Here is a 25,405-nt window from a genome sequence, read left to right as displayed (position 1 = left end):
CCAACAGAAAATTATTGCTGTCAACTCACCTCCGACATCCTCTACGTTCTTTGGGGGAGTTTTCCAGGAATCCACTCAGAAAAGCTGGTAATTACTGACCTGAAACTAGCATGGGAAGGAGAAGGGAGATGCATACAAGAGGAAGAATTCAAAAAAAGTTGAAATGGTAAGGAGAGAGAACTCCCCCAAAGAACGTAGATGATGTTGGAGGTGAGTTGACAGCAATAATTTCCTTTGTAGAGGACCAGGGAGGAGCCACCACTCAGCTGCAAACTCTGGAGACTCAAAGCTGGAATTAGAGATTGGGAGCTCCCCAGAGAGCATCACAAGAAGGCGTTGCACTACTCTCAGAGGCACGTGAAGCAGTCTAAGGACCGTTTGGCATTGGCGGCACATGTATCCTTTAGCCATTCCTGGACAAGGTCTGGCCAAGGACTACGTAGGCCTTGTCAAAGCCCTTTCTTCCAGCTTCTTGCCCAGGACTTCACCAATTTTGGCCAGGCTCCCCACTGGCTATCCCTCTGTGGGCTGTGCCATGAAGATTCGGTGCTTTGGGGTGTTGTCATGTTGATCAGGCAGCTCCAGCTCCCATAACACTACCCTCCTTAAGTTTTCCTCTTAAAGAAAAAAAAAAGTAAGAGTTTTTAAAGTTCTAATTGTGAATACTTTTGTGATTTCTTTTTTTTATTGGAAATACAAATAAATTCAACTTTCTTTTTCTACCCAGAACAGGGGAAGGAGCATAATGTAATATATAAGTAGTGTGTGTGTGTGTGTGTGTGTGTGTGTGTGTGTGTGGTGTACATACAAACTTATCTATATTTCTGTCTATCTAAATGTTATGGCAAGGGAAGTATGATATTCTCTAACTGTTGTATATTCAGTTCCTCCTACTCTCATATCCCAACTTAAAATGTCTTTCACTTCTGCTTTAGTTTTCTTTCCCTATCCACTCCCCCAAAGCATACAGTCAAGATATCACAGTCTAAACTTGCAACCCACCCCTGCTATTTAAGGAATACCCACACACATCTGTGCATTTAACTAAAACTAGCTGTGAGGTTATTTGTTGGGGTGGGCCATGTGGGTTTCCCAACTAGAGTCCTAATTTGCAACACCTACAGCTTGCTTAGGTCATTCTGATGCTAGGGTGGTTTCCTTCTGTGAATACATGTCAGTGAGGTGCTCTAGGCAAAGCAATGCAATGGCCCTCACAAAGCCTATGAATTTAGTTTGTTCAGGAATAGACTCCCTATTCCTATATGCAAGTGAATATTTGAATCATACATATCCACCTAAACCAGCTTTAGGAGATTAAAAAAAATGACTCTTGCCACTGGAGGCTAAAGGACAAGCTTTGCTGTAAATTATAATGTTTTATCCAAACCAATTATATACAAAAAGTTTTTGAGGGCCTACTATTTTCCAGGCATTGGCTATGTTATATTCTACAAATGTTCATGGACTCTACTGTGAACCAATAACTGCAAAAAATATATAAATAAAAAAGGAGCATATAATAAGGGCACTAGAACAAACCCAATAATCACAATAACTAGAGTAAGTAGTGATGATGTCAGCAAGATAGTTGAGCAGGTGATGCCAGCTTTTGCCCCCCCTCCAAACCAACTAGATATTCACAAATTAAAATAGCCTTGGGAGGATTCACAAATCCAACTAAGAACCTGCAGGCACATAATTGAGCACAAAACAGGGTAACCACACTGAAAGAATTGCTTGGGAGATCTGCATAGCTAAGACATCTAGACTGTCTAGGAAAAAAGGACAGAAGTGTATTTAGTAGTGTTTATCAGCACAGACCCCAATGACCTGCTCCATAGAGGAAACCTGCAGGTTTATGCTATTGAAGTAATGAACAACCACTGCTTCAGAACCCCCTGACAAGGGGACAGTGCTGCATCTCACAAGAAGAAATCACTATTGTCCACCATAGGATCGGACTGCCTCTAACTCCAACCCATCCAGAAATCCAGAGACATGGCCCTGCATGCACACCTGTAATCCAGATCCTAGTCACATTGACTGCACACACCAGTGTCCCAGACCCTGATTTTACAGTCGTTCCATGAGTGCCCATACCTGGGACACTAGAGTGATCACCACAGCAATAGTGCCCATGCCCCAGCCCTCAGAGCTGTGGCAGCTCCATACAAACTTGCTCTCCTGGACCTTGTTCCATAAGCGCCAAGGGCACTGGAGCCACTGGAGTGGGAGTGCCTGTATCTCAGACCCTGGAGTGACTGGATCTTTGCCCCCACCCACATTCCAGCCCCAGGTTCATGTGGCCTCTCCCTAAGTGTCTGTGTCTCTCACACTATCACCAATGTTGTGGCAGAGACACCTTATTCTGGGCACAGAAGCCACCACAGCACCAATCCCCAGAGCCATAGTTCCTACAAGCATGCCCATGCTTCAGATTCCAGCTCTCTGACCACTCTCTGGGAAACTGCATCAGATACTGGTGCCACTGCAAATGTGAGTGTACCCACAGACTGACCAAGTTCCAAGGGAAATCCTCTTCACCATCATTTCTCCTATGGGTTAAAAAAAAATGTCAGGAAGACCCCAGCATTCTTCACTACCAAAAACACCAACAAAAGCCCTCAACTATAGCCTAGCCCGTGGTCAGCAAACTGCGGCTCGCTAGCCACATGCGGCTCTTTGGCCCCTTGAGTGTGGCTCTTCCTAAGCCTTAGGAGTACCCTAATTAAGATAATAACAATGTACCTACCTATATAGCTTAAGTTTAAAAAATTTGGCTCTCAAAAGAAATTTCAATCATTGTACTGTTGATATTTGGCTCTGTTGACTAATGAGTTTGCCGACCACTGGCTAGGCTACTGAGGATTCTTACAATCTCTATGATGCTAAATTCTGCAGATGGAGCTGCATGGAGACTGTATAATTGCATCATCCCTGAGCTGGAATCCTACCCAACCAGCACTCTCACACTGATCCACAAGTGGAGATATAAGGCTTATAAGGAGAAAGACCTTATAAGGAGATATAAGGTCTTTCTCACTCAAATCATTTCCTAAAGTCTGGAAGAGGTGACTATTCAATTAAATGTACAGACATCAATACAAGGCTATAAAAAATGCACAAAAATAAAAAAAACATGCCCTAACCAGTTTGGCTCAGTGGATAGAGTGTCCACCTGTGGACTGAAGGGTCCCAGGTTCGATTTCAGTCAAGGGCATGTACCTTGGTTGCAGGCACATCCCCAGTGGGGGCTATACCAGAGGCAGCTGATCGATGTTTCTCGCTCATCAATGTTTCTAACTCTCTATTCTTCTCCCTTCCTCTCTGCAAAAAATCAATAAAATATATTGAAAAAGAAAAAGAAAACAGGACACAACCAAAGGAGCACAATAATTTTTTCATGAAATGACTCTAAGGAAATAGAAATCTACAAACTGATGGACAAAGATGTCAAAATAATTACTTTAAGGAAACTCAGTGAGCTACAACAGAACACTGATAAACAACTCAATTAAATCAGTAAAATAACATATTAACAAAATGGGATGTTCTAAAAAAATAGAAATCATTAAAAAAACACAAATAGAAACACTAGAGCTGAAGAATACACTGAATGAATTAAAAAGTGCAGTAGAGAATGTCAATGTCAAACTCAATCAAGTAGAAGAAACTTGAATATAGGTCATTTGAAGTTACCTAGTTGAAGAAATGAAAAGAAAAAAGTATGAAGAAATGAAGAAAGCCTATGGAATTTATGGGACAACATCAAGTAGATGAATATACATACATATTGTGAGACTACCAGAAAGAGAAGAGAGAGAAAATTGGAGCAGAAAACTTATTTATTTAAAAATGGCTCAAAATTTCTCATATATGAGGAGAAATATGGATATCCATATGTAAGAAGTTGAAGTGTCCCTAATCAAGTTCAACCAAATAAAATTTCACCAAATCACATGATAGCCAAGCTGTCAAAAATCCAAGTCAAAGAATTGTGAAAGGATCAAAAGACAAGAGAATCATCACATATAAGGAAACCTTCATAAGGCTATCAGCAAATTTATCAGCAGTAACTATGCACTCCAAGAGAGAGTGGGTGATATACTCAAGGTGCTAAAAGAAAAAACTGCCACCCAAGAATACAATATCCAGCAAATAAGGGAGAGATGAAAACATTTCCAGACAAACACAAACCAAAGGAATTTGATACCACTAGGTTTACCTTATAAAAAAGCTAAACTTCTTCAAGCTGAAATGAAAATACACTAATAACATAAAACCATTATAAAATAAAATAACACTGATAAAGGTTGGCATATATTGAATTCAAAATACTCTAATACTGTAATGTTGATGTGTAAATCACATTTAGTTCTGGTATAAAGAATATAAGACAAAGTATTATAAATAACTATAACTATAATAATGTTAATGAATGCATAATATAAAAAGATAAATAATGAAATAAAAAACACATAGAGTTGAAGGTTTAAATTTTATATACAATCAAAGTTAAGTTGTTATCAGCTTCAAATAAACAACCTAATTTTATAACCTCATGGAACTAGAAAAAGAGGAATAATTCTAAAGTTATAAGAACGCAAAGATCAAATCCAAAATAAAAGAAACAGGTCAGAATACCAACCTACCAAGACTGAATCATGAACAAAATAGAAAATCTAAACAGAACATAAGTAAAAAGACTAAATCAAATGTGAAACACATTAAAACTAAAAGATAAAATAATAACATGTCATCTCAATACGGACAGTAAAAGCATTTGACAAAATTCAATATTCTTTTATTGTAAAACCTTTTAACAAATTAGGTATGAAAGTAATGTATTTACCACAATGAAGACTGTATATAATGAGTCACAGCTAACATTGTACTAAATGGTGAAAAACTAAAAGTTTTTCCACCAAGGTTAAGAATAAGGCAAAGGGTTCCCACTTTCACTACTTTTATTCAGCATAGTACTGGAAGTCCTAGCCAGAACAATTATGCAAGAGAAGAAAAAGCAAGGATTCTAAATAAGAAAAAAAGACATAAATTCATCTGTGTTTTCAGATGATATGATCTTATATAGAGAAAACCCTAAAGACTCCTTTAATAAACTTTTGAAGTTAGTAAATAAATTCAGTAAAATTGCAGAATATAAAATCAACATACAAAAATCAGTTGCATTTCTATACACTAACAAAAAATATTTTCAAAAAAAGGAGATTTAGCACCATGCTCTAACCTACTGAGCTAGAGCATTATGCTAAGTGAAATAAGCCAGTCAGAGAAAGATAAATATCACATGATCTCGCTCATTTATGGAATATGATGAACAACATAAACTGATGAACAAAAACAGATCCAGAGACAGAGAAGCATTGATCAGACCGTCAAACCTCAAAGGGAAGGTAGGGGAGGGTGGGAGTAAAGGGGAGAGATCAACCAAAGGGCTTGTATTCATGCATATAGGCCTAACCAATGGACACAGACAACAGGGGGTGAGGGCATGAGTGGGGGGATTGGGGTTGGGGGATAATGGGACAATAAGGACACATATGTAGTACCTTAATCAAAAAGAAATTTTAAAAAGGAAATTTAAAAATCATCTCATTTATAATAGATTCAAAAAGAAAATATTTAAGCATAAATTTAATCAAGGAGGTAAAACATCTGTACTCAAAACTATAACACCGTGATGAAAGAAATGAAAGATGACACAAATAAATGGAAAGATATTCCATGAGCATGGATCAGATGAGTTAATATTATTAAAATGTCCATATTATCCAAAATGATTTATAGATTAAATGCAATTCTATCAAAATTCCAATGCCATTTTTCACAGAAACAAATTAAAAAGTATAGAAATCATATGGAAACACAAAAGAGTTCTAATAGAAAAAGCAATATTGAACAAGCAAAATAAAACTGAAGACATCACACTTTCTGATTTAAAATTGCATACAAAGCTATAGCAATTAAACCAGTAATTATACTGGCATGAAAAACAACAGACATATAAACTGATGGAAAAGAATGGAGAGACTAGAAGTAATAAATCCACCTACACACTATCAACTAATATTGGCAACTGAGCCAAGAATTCATACAGGGAAGGTTTTTTCCCTGTATGGTTTTGCGAAAACTGGATATACAAATAAAAAAGAATGAAATGGACCCTTAGCTAACACCAGACACAAAAAAAATGCAAAATAGATATAAGACAAATAAAACCTGAAACTACAAAACTCCCAGTAGAAAACACAAGGGACTAGTTCTTCAATATTGGTCTAGATCATGATTTTTGGGATTTGACAACACAAGCAAAGGCAACAAAAGACAAATAAATAAGTGAGACTATGTCAAACTACAAAGTTTCTAAACAGAAAAAAATAGGTAATCTGTGGATTGTTAAAAAATTTTGCAAACCATATATATGAGAAAGGAGTAAATATCCAAAATATATAAGAAACTCAAACAACTCAATAGTAAAAACAAAACGTTTTTTTACAAGGAAAAGGACCTGATAGATATTTGTCCAATGAAGGCATATAGATGGCCAACAGATACATGACAAGATGATCAACATCACTAATCTTCAGGGCAATACTTATCAGAACCACAAGGAGGTATCAACTCACACCTACTAGACAAAGGACTCACTGTTTCAACAAGTCAAGAGATAACAAATCTCCATGATATGAAGAACTGGGAATTCTTGTTTATTTTTGGTAGGAGTGTAAATTTGTACAGCCATTGCAGAATACAGTAAGGAGGGAGGGTCCTCAAAAAATTAAACATAGAACTTCATATAACCCAGCAATCTCTCTTCTGGGTATATGTCCATAGGAAATAAAATAACTACCTGGAAGAAGTATCTGCACTACTATGTTCATTGCACCATTGTTCATAGTAACCAAGATATGGAAACAGACTGTCAAATGATAGGTGACTGAAAAAGAAAACGGGTATATATACATCTATGTATAATATGTGTATTACATATATATATTATATGTGTAACATATATATGTATACTAGAGGCCCGGTGCATGGGATTAGTGCACTGGTGGGGGTGTGTGGCCTGCGGGGATCAGCCCACAGCAGGAGCAGCTGCTCATCCTGGTCAGACGAACAATGCTCCCACTGTGGGAGCGCACTGACCACCAGGGGGCAGCTCCTGCATGAGCGTCTGCCCCCTGGTAGTCAGTGCATGTCATAGCGACTGGTTGACCAGTCATTCTTGTCATTCCACTATTTGGTTGCTGGGCTTTTATTGTATAGGATAATATGTATCATATGTATGTATGTGTGTGTGTATGTGTGTGTGTGTGTGTGTGTGTATATCTATCTATATATATATTATGCCATTTGCGTACATGAATGACCCATGAGGGTGTTATGCTAAATGAAATAAGCCAGACATCTAAAGACAAATACTGCATAATCTCATTTATATGTAAAATCTAAAAAAAAAAGAAACACAAAAAAAACAGTCTGATACTTATAGAGAATAGAATGGTAGTTAACTAGGGCTAGGTGAGGGGTGGGGAAAAGGAGAGATGTTGGTCAAAAGGTAAAACTTCCAGTTACAAGATAATTAAATTCTGGAGATCTAATGTACAGCATGGTGAATATCCTATCTAATAAAGAGGGAATATGCAAATTGACTGTCACACTGTCACAAAGATGGTGGTGCCCATAGCCACAAGATGGCGGCGCCCAGTCCCACAGTGCTTTAAGCCCAGCCGGGGGGGGGGGGGGGGGTGGCAGGCGCATGGTGTGGGTGTGAAATATTTTTGAACTCTAAAATACTCTAAAAATGCCTGGCTGGTGTTGCTCAGTGGTTGAGTGTTGACCTATGAACCAGAAGGTCATGGTTTGATTCCATATCAGGGCACATGCCCAGGTTGCAGGCTTGATTCCTAGTGTGAGGCATGCCAGAGGCAGCTAATCAATTCTCTCTCATCTCTCTCTCCCTCTCCCTTTCTCTCTAAAATTGATAAAAATATATTTAAAAAAATACTCTAAAAACACAAGTTGGACACAAGCAAGCTCACCTTGGGTAGGAAATGGGTCAACATTTGGATTTGGGACCAATATATCTTTCTTTCTCTTGTCTGTTTTCCTCAGTAAACTCTTTTTTCAAGAATCATCAAAGTTCACTTCACTGTTTTGTCTAATTATATGCTTTGGGAAAAGTCAATCTTTTTCTGAGAGGAGGAGTTTGACCAACTAGCAAAACAAACTTCAAAATATTTCACCATCCTGTAGTTGTATATCCTAGTATCTGTCTTTCTCTCTTGAAATTATATGAAATATGTTAAAATCATTATTTATATATTATTATATGTATGTAATATGTAACATTATGTAAAATATTTACAAATATATAAATGCTCATAAAATATATAATGCTTTCACAATTTATACATACATATAAATATCCTCCCCCCGCCCCCGTCAAAGGACAATCTTTCATGGAAACAGAGTAAGTTAAATAAATAAAAGGAAACCCATCTTAGTTAAATTGGGGAAAGGACCAGAGAACCAGTCACTCATTCCTTTTCTCATTACCCTCACCTCTTTGAATAAACTCTGCGAAGTTACAATCTCATAGCCTATTTTAAAATCATTGCATTATATGATTTCTAAGATCACTTCAATTTTTGGTATTCATGAGTCAATCTGACCCTATATCTTTTAGCTGCTCAGGCTTATAATCTATGGAATAACCAATCCAGTGGCAATGTTTTCTGTTTCCCAGGATTCTCTTTATCTAATACCCTTCCTATTCTGCTGCATATGTCCTACCTCAGAATTCTTACATGGAAATCATACAAGGCACCAGGAACTTTGAGCTCCAGAATTCTCCCAAAACTTGAACTTACACTTTCCATTTGGCTCTGTTGGTCCTGGATACCAGGCTGGGCTAGAAAACCATGCTGGCTTTTCCCTTAGGGACCTAATCTCACCTACTAACTTGCATGGCCAATTAATGGGATGGGCTGGCCCTAGCTCCCTGGCAGAGAAAATTTAGACTAAAATCTTTGACAAATTAGCTACCTCTTCTAGGAGTGTTTTTGTTTATTTGTTTGTTTATTATTTGTTTTATTACAACAGGAACAAAGACTTAGCTTAATTTCTGATATACACAGTCTCAAATTGAGGCATTCCAGCGTTGTAGGAAGTTTTGCAGGAAACTGAGAAAATTGAAGGAATTCCCCAAATATGTTAGGCTACCACCTTTACTGAGACTAATCTACTGGAATTACTAAGAAACAGCTAAAATGAAGAATTCATAACAGAAAGAGAATACTCTCTGATAGAGGTTGTGTGGGGAAAATAGCTTTAAAAAATAGTTTTATCTAGCTCCACCTGGTGGTAGATGCCTGTAAAACAAGTTTCAGAACACTAATAGTTCTTTTTATTTAACTGAATTTTCATTTTATTTTATTTTATTTTTTCCACCACCATTTTTTCCTCTATGCCCTCTTCTACCTCCAACACCCCCAACTTTTTAAAAAGGATATCATCCTGATAATAATTCTAGTTGTGACTACACATGTACAGTGAACAGACACCATAGGGTGCCCACGTTGCTGAGGACCTCATTGCATGTTCTAAATAAAAATTAACTCTGAATTGAATTGTAACTGGACACTGATAGGCAAAGATCAGATATCACAGGTGCTCAGTGTAACAGCAAAATATATTAGAGCCAAAGTAGTTTCTAAAATAATTTTCAGGACACTTACTATGAATTCCACCAATTTTTGGTGCATGAGGAACAATAGCCACTACAAAATCATTTAAAACTACCAATTATTTATTAATTAGTATTATTTTATTACTAAAGAAAGTTGTGAAATTTTATATAAATTATTTTTCTATAAAAATAAGCAAAAAGATCCAATACACATTTAAAAAAGAAAATGATGATAATATTTGTTTTTAATTGATAAATCTAGTTATAGTATGGAATTTTAGGTGGAGTGGGGAGGGGGGGGTTGATGACTGAAGGAATTTGAGACCAAAGACTTATAGGTAAGATTGTGAGAAAATAACTTGAGTTAAGGCAGTAGTATAGGTAGAATAGAACACAGATTCTAGGGACATTTATGAAATAGAATTGACATGGTTTGATGATTGGGTCAATGTAATTGGCAAAGGGTGGGTTAGTTTAGGATGCATGCTTCAGGTCCTTGGCCCATGGAATTTTCAAGTGAACTTCAAACCATGCCACTATATTCTTGCAGTTGTATATCCAGACAATTCTAAGACAGTGTGATTAATCCTATATAATAAAAGGGAAACATGTAAATTGATTGTCCCTCCGCTACACTCACCAGCCAATCAGGAGTTATTATGCAAATTAATCCAACAAAGATGGCGAACCCATGGGCAGCGTGAATGTGCACAGGGGCTGAGTAGCTGGGGACAGGCATCCTGTCCCACCCAGCCCCGGCCGCTCTGGGCTGGTGGGCAGTGCGCACAGGCACGGAGTGGCCAGGGTGGGGCAGGGCAGGATGCCTGGCTTCCACCCCTTCCCGGCCACTACAGGCCGGTGTGCAGTGCGCGGAGGCAAGGAGCAATCGGGGTGGGGCAGGATGCCTGGCTTCCGCCCGGCCCCGATCACTCCGGGCAGGTGAGCAGCACGTGCCGGCGTCCTGCCCTGTCCAGGCTACTCCGGGCCTGTGGGAAGCGTGTGCGGACAACCTCTGGGCAAGGGAGACGGGCCGGCGGAAGGCAGCCTGTACCCCCCACATGGCGGTGGTGGCAGCCATGAGCATGCCAAGCAGAGCCTGCAGGCTGAGCTGAAGTAGCACCTGCAGGCCATCAGTGCCAAGGAGTGGCTGCGCAAGTCCCGCCTCCTGGCCTAGAATGTGCATGATCGCAAGGACAGCCACCGTAGCGGGCCGGATTGATGTCCTCCTGGCTGCACCACGGGGGTTTGCAGATCTGAGAAGACATAGGCCTCTGGTGCGCACATCGTCTCCTCCCCCCCTGGTGTGCGAATGCCCCCTAGCCCACTGTAACCCTCGCACACCTGCAACAGTCCTGGACCAAGGCACGTGCAAGTTCCCCCCACCCCTTTGCTGCACTTCCATCAACCCCAGTATGCGTACATCCCCTCCAGCATGCTCATGTCCTTTGGAGACTGTCTGGGTGTTCTGGGTGCTGAGGGTGGGTGCCTGTGATATGACAGTGAGAGGGTGGAGTGGTGATGCCCTGTTCCTGCAGAGGCCAGTGCAGCAACAAGATTACCTCGATGGGGCTAATGCAGGTGCTGAGGCAGGAGCAGGTGCAGACAGACACACCTACTGTGCGCACTGTGCGCAGGTGGCTTTCGCTCAGTCAGCATTCAAGATCAGGAACTCAGAGGAAGTGAGGAGTTCTGTTCTCTCAGCAAAATGGTGAGATAGTCGGGGCGACTGGGTGACTGCAGAGGAGGAATGTGCCCTTTGGGTGCCAGCACCCATGAGTGAAGGCTGCCCTGACTGGGCCTCGCTCGCTTGGGGCCTAGCACACTCCTGCCGGGCAACGGGACGTGCTTTTCCCAATTAATGAGAGAAAAACATTGATTCTCCCGCTGCCCGCAAAGGTGGAAAGTGGAGTGGGGAGACATTCGGGGAGTGAGCGAGATTCCCTGTCTGGGGGTTCCAAATCCACTGTTGGTTCCTTTCACCGCTGACTAGAGATATATAGGGTGTCCCCCTAAAATGTATACACACCTTGAATACCTACTAATTCCAATGGGCTTAAGCATGAAAAGAAAGAAACAACAATGGAGCTGTCATCTGTTAAAAGTGTGGGCTCAGACCTGCAGTTGGACATTCCCCGAGGGGTCATGGATTGGAGAGGGTGCAGGCCAGACTGAGGGGCCCCCTTCCCCATGCCCCCTATGCACAAATTTTGTGCACTGGGCCTCTAGTATCTATCCTATCTAATAAAAGAGAAACATGGCAATTAGCCTTACATCTGCTACCCTTCCCATTGGCTAATCAGGGCGATATGCAAATTAACTGCCAGCCAAGATGGCGGCCGGCAGCCATGCACTGAAGCGAACAGGGAGGCTTGCTTGCTCCAGTGACTGAGGACTCCAACGTTCCCCGCCTGACTTGCTGGCCTCTCAGCTGCAACTCTAAGCAACTATGTTGCAAATATAGAAGCTAAACAAAACCCCAGAAACCTGCGTTAGTCAGCCGGGCTTCAGCCAGCCAGACCGCAACATTGTATCAAATACAGAAGGTAAACAAAGGCCAGAAATCTGCTTTCAGCAGCAGAGGCCTCAGAGCTAAAGCTGGCCCAGAATAAAAAAAAAGAAAAGAAAAAAAGGAGCGGTTGGGAGCTTCAGTCACCTGCCAGCCTGAAAATGGCCCTCAGCCCCTCAGCCAGACTGGCCAAGCACCCCAGTGGGGACCCCCACCCTGATCCAGGACACCCTTCAGGGCAAACCAGCCAGCCCCCACCCGTGCACCAGGCCTCTATCCTATATAGTAAAAGGGTAATATGCCTCCCGGCACCGGGATCAGTGGAGCTGAGAGGCCTCCCGGCACCGGGATCAGTGTGACGGGGGCAGCGCCCAAACCCTCTGATCGCCCTGCGGCTCTGTGTGTGACAGGGGGCGGGGCCAAAAACCTCCCAATCCACCCAGCTCTGTTCGTGACAGGGGAAGGTGCCCCAACCCCCTGATCGGCCCTGCTCTGTGTGTGACGGGGTAGAGCCATAACCTCCCCATCGGCCCTGCCCTGAGTGTGACAGTGGCGGTGCCCCAACCCCCTGATTGGCACTGCTCTGTGGGTGATAGAGGGAGGCACCTCAACTCCCCCCCCCCCACGGGCCCTGCTCTGTGTGTGATGGGGTAGAGCCATAACCTCCCTATTGGCCCTGCCCTGAGTGTGACAGGGTATGGAGCCCCAACCCCCTGATCAGCCCTGCTCTGTGTGTGACAGGGGGTGGTGCCCCAACTCCCCTATCGGCCCTACTCTGTGAGTGACAGGGGGGATCTCCTCAACCCCCTGATCGGCCCCGCTCTGTGAGTGACAGGGGGGAGCTCCTCAACCCCCTGATCTGCCCTGCTCTGTGCGTGACAGGGTACGGAGCCCCAACGCCCCTGATGGGCCCTGCTCTGTGCATGACAGGGGGTGACTTCGCAACTTCCGTATCGACCCTGCCTTGAGTGTGACAGGGCGGTGCCCCAACCCCCCAATTGTCTGTACCCTGAGCGTGACTAGGGATGGCATCGCAACCTCCTGATCCGCCCTGCTCTGTGCATGACAGGGGGCAGCGCCCCAACTCCCCAATCGGCCCTGCTCTGAGCCCGACCAGGGGTTGCACCTAGGGATTGGGCCTGCCCTCTGCCACCTGGGAGCAGGCCTAAGCCAGCAGGTCATTATCTCCTGAGGGGTCCCAGACTGTGAGAGGGCACAGGATGGGCTGAGGGGACCCCCCCCCCCCCCCGAGTGCACAAATTTTTGTGCACCGGGCCTCTAGTCTATATAAAAAGGCAGTGACTGAAACAAACATTCAACCAGTCACCATGCGGTGCTAGCATAGATGCATAGACACTGGTAAAGTCTATGAGTGAACTAAGAATGAACAAGACAAATGCTTGCCTTCATGGAGCTTGCACTGTAAGAAGGTTAGGTCAGGGATGTAAATTCAAAATTGCCACCAGCACAGATCTGAGCTGCTGCTTCTCAGAGCAGCCACAGATACACTCAGTAGCGGACTGGGGGCATGACTAAAGGGCTGGCGCTGACATGAAGTCAGGGCCATTTTGGATTTCCCAGAGAAGCCAATGGCTGCCTAGGATGTGGAGCTTTTGACACTGATTGGCATAGAAACCAACCAATCAGAACTAAATCTGGGTGAACTGCAAGGAACCAATGGCTGCCTAGGAGGTGGAGCTTTTGATGCTTACTGGCATAGAAACCAACCAATCAGAACTAAATCTGGGTGAACTTCGAAGGCATAGCCTACGGTGGGCACTGATGAGGGGTTTTAAGGAAAATAGCTGTTTGGTGTAAGGTGTAAGAAAGCGGTTTAATTTTTTAGTAACCAGTTTGGCAGTATAGTGCATATGGCTGGCTATCAGTCCAGATATAGGGGTTATGTATTTTTGTCTGCCAAGAGCATCTCCTCCTGCTGAAAAAGGCTTCCCCCTCCCCATTTAAGCAATCCTATCCTCTTCCCCCTCCCCATTTAAGCAATCCTATCCTATATAATCTCTCTATAGTAATAAAAGCATACCAGGCGTCCAACTTCCTTCCAGACAAAGCCATGGCGGTGGGGGCTGAGGCAGCGGCAGTTAGGATCTATCATGTCGGCAGGGGAGAGCAATTAGGGGCAAGATCAGGCAAGCAGGGGAGGGTCATTGGGGTCGAGATCAGGACAGCAGAGGAGGGCAATTGGGGGCATTAGGCAGGCAGGCAGGTGAGTGGTCAGGAGCCAGTGGTCCTGGATAATGAGAGGGATGTCTGACTGCCAGTTTAAGCCTGATCCCACAGAGATTGGGTCTAAACCATCAGTCAGACATCCCCCAAGTGGTTCCAGATTGGAGAGGGTGCAAGCTGGGCTAAGGGACACCCTCCCCCCTGTGCATGAATTTCATGCACCGGGTCTCTAGTATCTTTTATAAAAGTAAAGGTTATTTAAAGTATCATGAGGGGGCAAAAGAGGAAGCAAAGCCTCCTTAGACAGTTCAAAAAGCCTCTCTACAAAAGTAAAACTTATAGAATAAGTAATCTCAGTGAAAGCAGAAAGTGACAGTCTTTCTAGGTAGCAAAAGTAAGAGCCAATGATAACATCTAGAGTATTATGAGCTGCTCAGTATGCCTGAAATAACAAAAAAAAAGGCCCTAGCTGGTTTGGCTCAGTGATTGGAGTGTTGGTGTTCAGGCTGAAGTGTCCCAGGTTCAATTCTGGTCAAGGACACGTACCTTGGATGCAAGTCAGGGCAGGTGTAGGAGGCAACCAATTGATATGTCTCTCTACAGTGATGTTTCTCTTTTTCTCTCCCCCTTCCTTCCACTCTCTCTAAAAATCAATGGAAAAATATCCTCTGGTGAGGATGAACAACAACAACAAAAAAGACAAAAATGTATATTGACAGAGAGGTGCATTGTAGGAGATGAATTTTTAAAAATAAGTAGGGCTTAGATCATGTGCAATATACATTTATTCAGCATTTATTAAAGGAGAATGGCTATTCCTCCACTCCTAATTCCTATTTTATTGTTAAGCGGTTAGACATAAATATTATCATTTACATGATGCCCCCCCTTTTTTGGTTGACATATATGGGTAATTTCCATCTTTTGGGTCTTCCTCAAACCAAAGCCTCAATCTCAGCAATTTGTCACTTATAGAGGAAGATCTTTTTGTTACAACAGGACTATGCTATATTTCACCACATAAGGCCCTTTCTCAATGCATGTAGTCTTAAAGGAGGCATTGTAGTTCTAGCATTCAGCCAAAAGAGAGAATCAGAAACTAGTTTTTTCATTTTTCTTCTCTTTTTTTTCTTTCCTTTTCTACCTACAACCTTTACAAAACCTGGCAAATATGCATATATATGGATTACTGTTATACTTTTTTATCTTATTTCTTCCTGTTTTGTGCATAAAAATAATCATTTTGTCGACAAATTAAAGTGAACCTTTCTATTGCTCTCTTAATTTTTCTAATGTAGCTCCTTCCCATTTTTGGCTCCACTCCTCCTCTCTGATTTCTCCTTGCCACAGCCTCCATTCCCCTGGGTAGACAGAGCTTCACAAGCCCATCGTTATTCTTCCTCCTAAAGGGTAGTCAAACAGACCGTCTATTGAGATGCCTACCAGATCAATTGTCAATTGATTCAACTTGGTCACTAGGCAACATATTTTAGGAAAAGAATGTTGTGAATACGGTTTTGGCATTTATTCTTCAAGAATAAAAATTTCTTCAAATAGTCTTCTGCTTTGTTCTAGGATCTATACAAGCTTAAAATAGCATTCATACTGTCTGACTTTGCTTGCCCAATATGCCATAAATTATTTCTAGGCATGTAAGTAATTTTCAAGATTGTGTTGATAGGAGATACAGATTTATATATTTAGAAATAAAGTCAAGATAGAATGTTTGGAAAGAATACCAGGAAAGATAGATTGCCAGAAGAAACATAAAACAAGAAAGGAAGTAAAGAAAAGTGGTTCCAGCTGAAACATCTTGGCAACAGTCTTTCAGTACAGTTATCTCTTCATAGTCTTCACAGTCCATTGGAGAATTGGGACATTTTCCATAATCGCCACTGGAGGGCATTGCCAGCCAGTAGTGAGGGAGGTAAATAGCAAATTGGTAACTTGGGGAATGGTGAGCTATATCAGTAGGGTCAGCACCAGGGCAAACTAAGATAGATAACCCAGTGTTGCAAGGCAAGATTTTGCTGGAATTGAGACTGAATTTTTGTTTAAAAGAGTTGTTAAAATGTGGTGGGTGTTGGCCTTAAATTTATTTTTTTCTTCTCTCACTCTTAACATAGATGGTGTAATTGATGTAGAGCTTTATGGTTGTATCTGTCTTATATCATGTCATCTGTATGTACCTAAAAGTTTGTTGCCAATTCAATTTTTGAAATTCACAACCTATTTTAATGGTGATGGGTGATTTCACTATTAAAATATGGCATAAGCAGGTCTTTTCAAAATTGGAAAGATTCCTTTAGGAAAGCAAAATATTACTTGAACATTTGAACACACGTGCAAATTCTTTATTAAGTTGACTTAAAGTGTGACACATTGCTAAGCTACTAGACCAGCGGTTATCAACCTGTGGGTCGAGACCCCTTTGGGGGTCGAATGACCCTTTCACAGGGGTCACCTAAGACCATCAGAAAACACATATATAATTACATATTGTTTTTGTGATTAATCACTATGCTTTAATCATGATCAATTTGTAACAATGAAAATGGGGGTCACCACAACATGAGGAAATGTATTAAAAGGTCGCAGCATTAGGAAGGTTGAGAACCACTGTACTAGACTGACACACTATCCAATTAGATCTTTGTCAAAATATGAATTAAATTTCCAAATCTCTGAGTAGTGACTTAGCTTACCCACTGATTCTACTCATGGGCCACTATGACACTTCCTCAAGTTCCTTAAATCTGTTTATCTGTCAAAGCCTGCACCTTGTTACATTTCAATTCTACTGTCCTATGACATGTATTGGAATGGTCAGACTTAAAATCTGCAGGGGGCTTTTTTGAATTTATGTTAGTGTGCTTATGTATGGATTATCTATGTAAGCAACTTAACATTTAAACTTTTATTCCTGGCAACTCAGTGGCAAGTATCCTATATAATAAAGAGGTAATATGCAAATTGACCATCACACCCTTGCACAAGATGGCCACCCCATGTAGTCAAAAGATGGCCCACTCAATATGGCTGGCAAGGGAGGCCAGTTGTGGGTGATCAGGCCAGCAGGGGAGGGCAGTTAGGGGTGACCAGGCCTGCAGGGGAGGGCAGTTGGGGGGGACAGGCCTTCAGGGGAGGGCAGTTGGGGGCAATTGGGCTGGCAGGGGAGCAGTTAGGCATTGATCAGGCTGGCAGGGAGTGGTTAGGGGGTGATCAGGCTGGCAGGAAGAAGCTGTTAGGGGCAATCAGGCAGGTAGGCAGGCGAGTGGTTGGGAGCTAGCAGTCCCAGATTGTGAGAGGGATGTCCGACTGCCAGTTTAGGCCTGATCCCCCAAGGGGTCCCAGATTGGAGAGGGTGCAGGCTGGGCTGAGAGATACCCACCCTGGGCACGAATTTCGTGCACTGGGCCTCTAGTTGGTTTTATATTTGATGTAGCTGAATGGGTACTGAGTTAGTTCACTTGCTTAAATTACAAAGGGATCAAGAAAAAGTTCTAACCTCATGTTTCTGGAGAACTTTTTCTTGGATTTCAGCATAATGCTGTCCTGGATTGTCTCTGTTATCAGACTGTTCCTCCTCAGCATCCTTTACTTTCCCTTTTCCCCTGATGTCAGAACAACAGCATGTCCAGGGGACATACATTGAACCTATTAACTTCTGTTGTCTGCCTCATTTCCTTGGAATTTCCTCCAGCTTCACGACCTTTAAAACCACCTGCAGACTAGCAATTGTCAAATTTATATCCCCAGGCAGAATCTCTCTCATATCCTCCAGATTCTTATATCCAAATGTCCCCTTGACATGTCCATTTCAGTATCTAATGGATACCTTAAACTTATATCCAAAATTAAACTGCTGGTCTTTCCTCCTAAATTAGTTTTTCTATCTCAGTTTGAAGCAACTTTCAGTTTCTCAGTTGACAAAGAGTAGAGTCCTCATGCCTCTTTCTCTCAGACCTTACATCAAATCCATAATTTATATAAAAAGAGTTATAGCTTATAAAATATTTTAAGGATGGTTATTTTATTTGGTCCTCAACTTCCTCTACCTAGATAGGTAGAAATAGACAAAGAAATTGAGTCTCTAGAACAGTGGTTCTCAACCTGTGGGTTGCGACCCCTTTGGGGGTCGAACAACTCTTTCACAGGGCTTGCCTAAGACCATCGGAAAACACATATATAATTACATATTGTTTTTGTGATTAATCACTATGCTTTAATTATGTTCAATTGGTAACAATGAAAATACATCCTAAATATCAGATATTTACATTATGATTCATAACAGTAGCAAAATTACAGTTGTGAAGTAGCAACGAAAATAATTTTATGGTTGGGGGTCACCACAACATGAGGAACTGTATTAAAAGGTCGTGGCATTAGGAAGGTTGAGAACCACTGCTCTAGAAACTTAAGTGATTTATTTATGGTCACACCATGTGGAGTTGAACCTTAAATTCACATTTTCAGAATTTAATTCTCAAGAATTTTTACTAATCTTAGAACCAGTGCTGTACACTGATAAATTTTCCTTTGGTTCATTGCAAAATGGGAAAACTAAGAACAGTGAAATTTTCCACAAAGTTAAAACTATTTAATTTAAAAGAGTATATTTTATTCTTAGATATATCTTTTGCAATATTTTATGTCAGAATATCCTTTATTTTATAACAATAGTGATAGTATTCATAAATGTTAAAATGTCAAAAATCAATAGTTAATTCCTATTTGAAAAATACTATAATCTATAATATGTAAAATCTCAAAATCACTGAAATATACTCTTATGTGTCAAATAACAAAACTTTAGGGTCGGTGTGCATTCTCAGTGACATATTTTACTTGTAGTCTATACTTGGGCTTTACAGTCAGCTTATTTTTATATTTATTCAAAGCAAATTAATAATTGTAGTGTTAGAAAGGACACCTTTCTGTATTTGTGCTTCATCCATCCTGCTCCTTTCTGACTTTCTGTTTCTATTCAGGAGTTGAGATTATAATAATTTAGGAAGTGTAAAAAATTCAAATTACTTTAAGGTGAACAGTGGTTTGTACATCATTAAAACATTCAAAGATAATGATGATTACATTTAGTAAAATTGTCTCTTATTCCTATAAAAATGCTGGTGAATATGTGCATTTATATATTTCTCCCTCCCAAATCCTAATGAAATGATATAACAGATATAAAAATACATACATAGCAGTGGGAATAATTAGAGAAATGTACCACCGTTGATTAGGGCAGTGAAGGATTTCTAGGAGATAAGAGTAGATTGATTCACCTATTCCACAACTATTTCCTGAGGACTTATTAAATGACAGGGACTCTGCTAAGTGACATGAATACTGTTTGTAGTGAACAAGATTTTAAATGTCTTTGTTCTTATGGAACCTACACTACTAAAAGGAAAATCAGGCAATTAAAAGAAGGAAGCAATATATCTAATTGAGATATATGCAATGCAAATAATTAATGTAAGATAATATGGTAGAAAAATTACTAGGTGGTTGCTATAATTTGGATAGTAATTGAAGAGCTCTTCACAAAGATGATATTTTAATTGAGAGATAAACAAAAAGAAACAAGTTATTTAAAGATCTGGAGAAATGATATTCCTAGGAGAGATAAGAGCTAGTGTGCTGGCCCTAAGACATGAATGACCTTACAATATTTGAAGTTCCAAATAAAAGAAAGTAGGGTGATGGTAAAAGAGTAAGCCATAGCCCTGGCCAGTTTGGCTCAGTGGATAGAGCATTGGTCTGAGGACTGAAGGGTCCCAGGTTCGATTCCAGTAAAAGGTATGTACCTTGGTTGTGGGCTCGATCCTTAGTAGGAGGTGTGCAGGAGGGCTGATCAATGTTTCTCTCTCATCGATGTTTCTAACTCTCTATCCCTCTCCCTTCCTCTCTGTAAAAAATCAATAAAATATTTTTTAAAAAGTGTAAGTCATGAGGAAGCCAAGGCCAGATTAGGAAGGATTTATAAATCAGGGAAGAGTTTAGATTTTATTCTAAATAGAATCAGAAGCCCTTGGAGAAGTATAGGCAGAAAAGTAGCATGATGTAATTTATGATTTTTAAAAACTTCTGTTGTTCATTTTTAGAAAATGGGTTGTAGGAGGTAGCATATTGATTTGGATGATGTTGGCTCTAGTTACAGAAAACCTAAGTCATAGTGGATATAAAAGTGAAAAAAAATCAATTCATAAAATGACAAGTCCATAGATAGAACATCTCCAGGGTTTTTTACTCAGTTACTCAGTAATAACATCAAGGACTAGAGCCTTTATTTATTTTTTCTTTTTTTTCTAAAGTTTCACATATGTCTCCTTTTCCCCAGTTGACACCCCCTACCCCCGGCGCCCCAGCCATTCCTACCCTGGGCAAGCCCCCACAGCGCCAGTGTCTGTGTCCATTGGGTATGCTAATATGCATGCATATAAGTCCTTTGGTTGATCTCTAACCCCTCCTCCCCTGCCATTATCTCTGGATCTATTTTTATTCATCAAATTATGTTGATCATTATATCCCACATATGAATGAGATCATGTGATATTTAGCTTTCTACGACTGGGTTCTTTCGCTTAGCATAATGCTCTCCAGGTCCATCCATTCTGTTGCAAATGGGAAAAGTTCCTTTTGTCAGCAGCGTACTATTCCATTGTGTAGATGTACCACTGTTTTTTAATCTACTCATCTGCTGATGGGCACTTAGGTTGTCTCCAAATCTTGGCTAGTATAAATTGTGCTGCTATGAATATAGGGGTGCATATATCCTTTCTGATTGGTATTTCTGGTTTCTTGGGATATAGTCCTAGAAGTGGGATTACAGGGTCAAATGGGAGTTCCATTTTTAACTTTTTGAGGAAACTCCATACTGTTCTCCACAGTGGCTGCACCAGTCTGCATTCCCATCAGTAGTGCAAGGAGGTTCCTTTTTCTTCACATCCTCACCAGCACTTGTTTGTTGATTTGTTGATGATAGCCATTCTGACAGGTGTGAGATGGTATCTCACTGTTGTTTTGATTTGCATCCCTTCGATGATTAGTGACTTTGAACATGTTTTCATATGTCTCTCAACCTTCTGTATGTCCTCTTTTGAGAAGTATCTATTTAGGCCCTTTGCCCATTTTTTTATTAGATCATTTATCTTCCATTTGTTAAGTTGTATGAGTTCTCGGTAAATTTTGGAGATTAAACCCTTATCTGAAATATCATTGGCAAATATGTTCTCCCATGCAGTGGGCTTTCTTAATGTTTTGTTGATGGTTTCTTTTGTTGTGCAGAAGCTTTTTATTTTGATACACTCCAATTTGCTTATTTTCTCCTTAGTCTCTGTTACCATAAGTGCTGTTTCAGTAAAGATATTACACTGACATATGTCTGCTATTTTGCTGCTCATGCAGTCTTGTAGGATTTTTATGAAATTAAGGTAATGCTGGCTTTATAGATAGAGCTTGGAATTGATCTGTCCGCTTCAATGTTTTGAAATAGTCTGAGGAGGATAGGTTTTAGTTCTTTTGAATGCGTGGTAGAACTCCCCTTTAAAGCCATCCAGACCAGGGCTTTTGTTTGCTGGAAGATTTTTAATCACTGCTTCAATTTCTTCAGTAGTTATCGGCCTATTAAGGTTTTTTTTTTTATTCTTCCTGATTGAGTTTTGGGAGCTTGTGTTTTTCTAAGAAAAAAAAGAATGATTAAAAATAAATCAACTATGCTTTCAACTTGAGAAGAGGAACAAGTTACATTTAGAGAGAGTAAAACATTTAATGTAGAATTTGATTTTGGGGAAGTTCAAAAAATATCAAACTAATTGGGATCACAGATCTTTATGAAACAGTACTTAATTATGTTTTTAATTACAGTGGCAATAAATATTTTAAGGCCAATACTTAAAAAGAAGGCTATATAGTATAAATAAAACTTAACTATTTTAATATTGAGAAGATTCAGTTTTTTAAAATATTCAAAGAACTGATAAAACACAAAATCTTTTATTTCTAAGCAGATTACTTAAAAGGCAAAGAAAACCCTTTCATGATCTCTTACCGGAAGTTGACAAATAGTCCAAGAATACCTGCTCTTCTAGGGCAGTGATTTTCAAATAGTCTGCCATAGCAGGCACTAACGTGCCACAAGAATTTTTAAAACATCTGATACCTAACTATTTGGTCCGGGGACTGACTGCTTTTCCCTTAGATTGTTAAATAAAAAGATGACAACAGCCAGCACAACAATAGCCATCCAGTGTGAATGAATAAAAATTATACCTATTTTGTTTTGTCAGATCGGCAAAAATTATATTTTTGGTGTGTTGCAGAATTTTAGTAATTAGTGTGATAACTAATGATCTGTATATTTCATTGTGAGCCCTCTATAAAATGAAAATGTTGAAAATCGCTGTTCTAGGAGATAAAGCAAAATTGAATTTTAGCTTTAAGTAAGTACACAATTGATAGTAAAGCTTATTTTTAAAATCTTCCAAAACAAATTCATCCCATTTTAGCCAGCTTAATTGTACCAGGTGTCTTTCCTCAACTTTCTATATCCTTTTACATCTACTTAATTCACTTGTTCTTAACAATTAAGTTTAGATTACTCATGAAATTTTCATAAGGCTTTAAACACCTAGCCATCATCTTAAATTATTTTTCCTGACACATTTTATAACAGAGATAATATGAATTTATATGACTAGTCAACCCAGGTAAAAAAAATAGTTGTATGCCTACATTAAATTTAATAATAACTCAGAAGTCATATCTAATTTAATCAAGCTAACAAACTAAAACTAGCTGTTATTTACTGAAGATTATTCTAGTTCTTGTGATTATTCTAGTTCTTGAATTATTCTAGTTCAAAAGCATTAGGGTTAGTTTCTCTATTTCTGAGAGTTTTAGGAGAACTTAATTTATATAAGCACTTATTTTAAGCCAATTAATTAGAGCTCCTTTACACATTAATTTGGCAATATCGTCTTGAGGTAAAAAAAAAAAATGTCACATACATCCATAGACATATAGTCAGACAGACACAAAGATCTAATAGCTTCCATTCCAAAATTTTAGCTATGACTCAGTATCAACCATACAAAACTGACTAGTTTATCAGTAACTACTGAATCCAAATTGTGTCAAGTTAAGGTCATCAACTCACATGGCTAAAGCTTTTCACTGCTTTTTGTGGAGAAGACTTTTAAGATTTGCATTTGCCTTTGACAAGTAATCTTATGGAGGCTGTGACTAGATTTAGGTGAAGAAGGCTTCTACAGCAGTCTGTATTTCATTTTAATTATTTTTGAAATTAAATTATTGGAATGACATTGGTTAATAGGATCATATAGGTTTCAAGTTTACATTACTATGATACATGATCTGTATATCTCATTGTGAGCTCACCACCCAAAGTCAGTCTGGATATTAAAAAGCCTCTTTTCACCACATTTATTTTTTTTCTTCAGTCTCTGTGGGTAGTGTATTAGTTATCTCCTGGGGTATTTACATTTTAAAGATGTAATAAGGTTTACATCTTCAAGGGACAGAGAAAGAATAAATGTTTTTCTCTTAGGGAGTTTTAGGGTCTAGTTCTCTATTATCAGAAGTCTGAGTTAATTACTACTTAGATGTTTCCTTTGTCTTAATGGTCAGATAGCATGTGGTAGTTTGTCCATTTCACTGTCAATCCCCACAACATCCTCCCTTTTGCTCTCCTAATTTACCCAGGAATTCCACCTCTGAACATCAAAATCAGGCTTTGTTACAAGTGGTCCAAGCTTAATCTATAGCAGCTTGTGCCCTCCTAGCTTTGCAAAATGACATGCTAAGGTCTTCAATTTAGTATTCTGCTCTCCCACCTTGTTTGCTAGCTCTAAAGCCAGCAGTGATGGACAACTGCAGGTCCTTCCCTAATTTCAGCTCTTCTTCCAACTTTCTCACTGGATCTGCAGCCTTTAGTTGGGCATTGGGGGCCAGATGAACTGCCCACAATAGAGGCCAGTCCATTGCAGCACCCCATCCTTTCCCTTTGCCACAGTGCACTATGTAAAGTTCCTCAGACAAACACGTTACACCAGTGGCATTTGGGGGCCATCCCTGTACTCACACAGCAGTCCACAGATGTCTAACATATGGGCCACCTGGCCCCATAGAAGTTGATGGCCAACTGAAATATTTTCCCAAGACCTCTTCTTTGATCTCCTGGCTTGCTCACCAATTGTTGGTTCACAACCTCGTAATTTCCCTGGGTGACATCCGTAACTGGTCCTCACACATGGAGGCAAGGAGAGACCAAAGAATGAGGCAGGCCACTCCAGACTGGTCGGTGGCAGTTTTGATAAGTAGGGAATTTATATATGAGGCATGTCTCAGGCAGCTGCAAGTTGAGTACATCTTCATACCCATTCACCAGAATCTTATGTTTGTACAGAGGCCTGAGTGGGGTTCAGTCACATATTACAGTCCGGATTGTCTCAGAAATACATGACACTCAAGGTTTTGTCCTGGAAACAGCTCTGGCTATGGAAACGGTGAGAAGCACGTGCTTCCCAAGGGTGGGGATGGGGCGAGGAGCTTTCCATCACCTGGGTCCGGTTCACAGATCAAAAGGCGGTCATGTCTATTCGATGGCTGCTTTCAATAGTAACAAAAGCATAGGTCAGAGTGGGGATAAAGCAGAAACAGATTTGTCATCAACAAATGAATTTGAGCAGGAGAAAATAAATGTCCACTCAAACCATGGGCTCATTTATGAATGGTATAAATTAGACTCATGGCATTAAGTCAAAAATGAGAACAAATATGGGTCATATCTAGTGTGAAAAGGAAAAGATAATGACAAGAAAGTCTATTTTCAGGACCATATCACAATACCCAAATATAGCTTATTTTATAATGCTTAAAAAGAAAAAAAAGTTTTATAGTACTTTTGCACAGTCCTATTATTTACAAATATTATTCTATTTGAATTATAAATTAATTCCCATTGATAG

At 40.2% G+C, this 25,405-nt stretch overlaps 1 pseudogene; it reads right to left on the bottom strand.

The window, feature by feature from the left end:
* Nucleotides 1-323: 323 nt before the first annotated feature.
* LOC102440768 lies at nt 324-22,534 on the bottom strand (annotated as a pseudogene).
* Nucleotides 22,535-25,405: the final 2,871 nt, after the last annotated feature.

This window comes from Myotis lucifugus, unplaced genomic scaffold (genome assembly GCF_000147115.1).
Source record: "Myotis lucifugus unplaced genomic scaffold, Myoluc2.0 scaffold_14, whole genome shotgun sequence".
Lineage (NCBI taxonomy): Eukaryota > Metazoa > Chordata > Mammalia > Chiroptera > Vespertilionidae > Myotis > Myotis lucifugus.
Note: the sequence above shows the minus strand (reverse complement) of the source record. Positions and strands in the feature narration are given on the sequence as shown.